A 3524-nucleotide genomic window follows, 5' to 3' on the forward strand; every position below is an offset into this window, starting at 1 on the left:
AAACCCCCCCCCCTGCCAATGCAGGAGACATGGGTTCGATCCCTGGTCTGGGAAGATCCCACATGCCACAGAGTAACTGTGCTCTAGACTGTGCACCACAAGCCTGTGCTCTAGAGCCTGGGAACCACAACTACTGAGCCAACATGTACAACTACCAAAGCCCAAGAGCCCCAGAGCCTTTTCTCTAGAAGAGAAGCCACCGCAGTGATAAGCCTGAGCACTGCAACAAAGAGTAGTCCCTGCTGGCCACAACTAGAGAAAAATCTGAGCAGCAGCGACCCAGCACAGCCAAAAATATATAAATAAAAAATTTTTAAAAGAAAAACTATGGTCACCATAGGATAAGAGGGGGAAAGACAAGTTGGGAAATTGGGATTGACATCTACACAGTACTCTATGTAAAACAGATAACTAAGTGTATACCACAGGAAACTCTACTCAATACTGTACAGTGGCCTATATGGGAAATGATCTAAAAGAGTGAGTATATGTAGATGGATAACTGATTCACTTTGCTGTACAGAAGAAACTAATTTACAGTACTGTAAATCAACTATACACCAATAAAAATTATAAACAAATAAATAGGATATATTATACAGCACAGGGAAATATGTCACTATTTTATAATAACATTAAATAGAATATAATCTATAAATACTGAATCACTATGTTGTACACCTGAAATGAATATAACATTGTAAATCAACTACAGTTCAATTTAAAAAGGATGAGTTTTTGAAATTATAATTTCAATTGTTTTAAATTTTTTAATGGCTGAGAAAAATGCTTTCACATTTTTACATAAACAAAGTTTCTCACTGGTAATAAACTATCAAAAATTGAGGATCTTATACTTTAAAATTTGATCAGGAATTGAAAAAAGTCATCCCTCGGAATCCATGGGGAGAGTGGTTCCAGGACCTGCAGATACCAAAATCTGAGGACACTCAAGTCCTTTTTAATATAAAATACCATAATATTTGCATATAACCTACATGTATACAGGCTAAATCATCTTTAGATTACTTATAATATCTAATACAATGTAAATGCTACATAAATAGCTGCTGGCATGGCAAACTGAAGTTTGAATCTGAAACTGAAAGCTTAGTATTGTAAACAACTCTCTACCCACCACCTGTATCAAACTATTATTAATGTTTTGCCATTTTTTTCTTCTTTCCTAAATCCCTGTCTCTGATTACAGACATTACAATTATTCATCCCTAAATACTTCAACATGCATCTCCTAAAAATAAGGACATTCTTCTACATAATCCCAATATAATTATGATATCATTAAAATTCATAAAAATTCACTAAGAATATCTAATATCTATTCAATATGCAAATTTCCAAATTGTACCATAATGTCTTTTTTACAGTTACTTTTTCAACCTACACTCTAATTTAAGTTTATGTCATACATTTGGTTTTAAAATTTTTTGGTCTCTTTTAAACTAAAACAGTCTTTCATTCTCTCCTGGTCTCCTGTCCCCCAATGAAATTAGCTTGTGGAAGAGACCAGGCTATGCAATGTCTTATAAAATGGCCTATCTTCTGGACTTGTCTGATAGGGTTCTTATTTCACCCTGAAACTACTACTCCATTAAGTTTCATTCCTTCAGACATGAAGGAATGTCTGCTACTCCTTCTCACTACTGTGCTCTACTGATTCTCTGATCACTTTCCTCCAAATTTATCAAGCCAACCAATTTAATTTCCAACAACCCATCCTCACAGTTCTATTTGATCATCAACACCTTTTGATTCTAATTATTAAATACTTTCAAAATCAGTCTCCCTCTTCCATTTCCACTGCCACTGTTTAAGTCTAGACCTTCATTGCTTCTGGCCTGGATTAATGCAATCATTTCCTGTCTTTTTGCCTTTAGTCTCCTTTCCCTCCATTTCCATTCCATCCTTCAAACCATAGTCCACATTTTGCTAGGATTATCTGTCTAAAACAAAAATTTGTTCATATGACTTCCTGGTTTAAAATCTTTCGATGATTCCCAAGTTTTTTCAAAAAAATAAAAAGCATTCAAGCTCCTAAATCACGTCTACAAACTAGCCCTTCCTTACCTCAAAAATGTCATTTCTCAATACTTTTTCATACAGATTCTCCACCTTGGAAATATTTGTAGTTTTTCAATTATTATGCTTTTTCATTGTCATTATGATTGATAGTCCCCTGTATGAAACAGTCCTCTCCTTTTTCTGGATAATTTCTACTTATCATTCAAGACAGTTTAAGAGTAACACACTTTTCTTTCATCTTCTTTTTGAATTAGGTACCTTCCTGTGTAATCATGTAGCACCCATGGATATCTCTATTATAATATTATATAAAACTGTATTGTATTCAGTGGTTAACTAGTCTCCCCTTCCACATTTGTAAACACCTTGAGAACAAATTTGACACTGCCTGGAACATACTAAATTCTCAATAAATGCTTACTAAATAGTTAATAATTATATATGAGACAATCCATGTCCCATTTGGATATGACAACTCACAATTTCCCTTTTTGATGTTTTGTTGGGTACTGTTAACAGAATTATATTTATTTCCTTCATATAGCAAAACTGGGGAATGCTTAACTGTTTTTCTATGTCACAGAACAATTTGTATAGCAAGAGAACTATCTTTTGGGTAAGAAACTGGCAAGGAAAGAATTAAGTTACTATTAAAAAATGACAGTAAAATGTAGTGGTTAACAAATTCAGCAATATATTAAAAGGATTAAACATCAAGACCAAATGGAATTTATTCCAGAGACACAAGACTGTCAATTAGAGTTACACACTACATTCATAGAATGAAGGCAGAAAAGACACATGATTAGGATAACTGATATAGAAAAAGCATTTGACAAAATTCAACACCCTTTCATGATAATAATATTCAGAAAACTAGGAACAGAAGGAACTTCTTCAACATGATAAGGGCCTATATGAAAAAGCCACAGCTAATATCATTTTCAGTGCTGAAAGACAAAGCTTTTCCTGTAAGATCAGGAATAAGATAAAAAGGCCTCCTTTACCACTTTCCAATATAGTATTGGATGTTCTAGTCAGTTAATCTGGGCAAGAAAGAGAAATAAAAGGCATCCAAGTTGAAAAGAAAGAAATACACTCATTTCTGTTCATAGATGACAATCTTATTATGTAGAAAACCCTCAGTCTAAGAAAAAAAAGAAACCCGACACAGCAAATAAATACATTCAGCAAAGTTGCAGGATATAAAATCAACACACAAAAATCAGTCACATTTCAACATAATAAAAACAAACAATCTGAAAAGGAATTTTTTAAATTCCATTTGTAATATCACAAAAATATCAACCAAAGATACATAAGTTGGATGTCATCAAAATTAAAATTTTTGTGAAATCAAAGGACACTACTAAAAGAGTGAAAAAACAACCCACAGAATGGGAGAAAAATTTGCAAAGCATATATCTGATAGGGATTAATATTCGGAATATATAAAGAACTCCTACAACTAAACAACAATA

This window comes from Bison bison, unplaced genomic scaffold (assembly GCF_000754665.1).
Source record: "Bison bison bison isolate TAMUID 2011002044 unplaced genomic scaffold, Bison_UMD1.0 scf7180017864317, whole genome shotgun sequence".
NCBI lineage: Eukaryota > Metazoa > Chordata > Mammalia > Artiodactyla > Bovidae > Bison > Bison bison.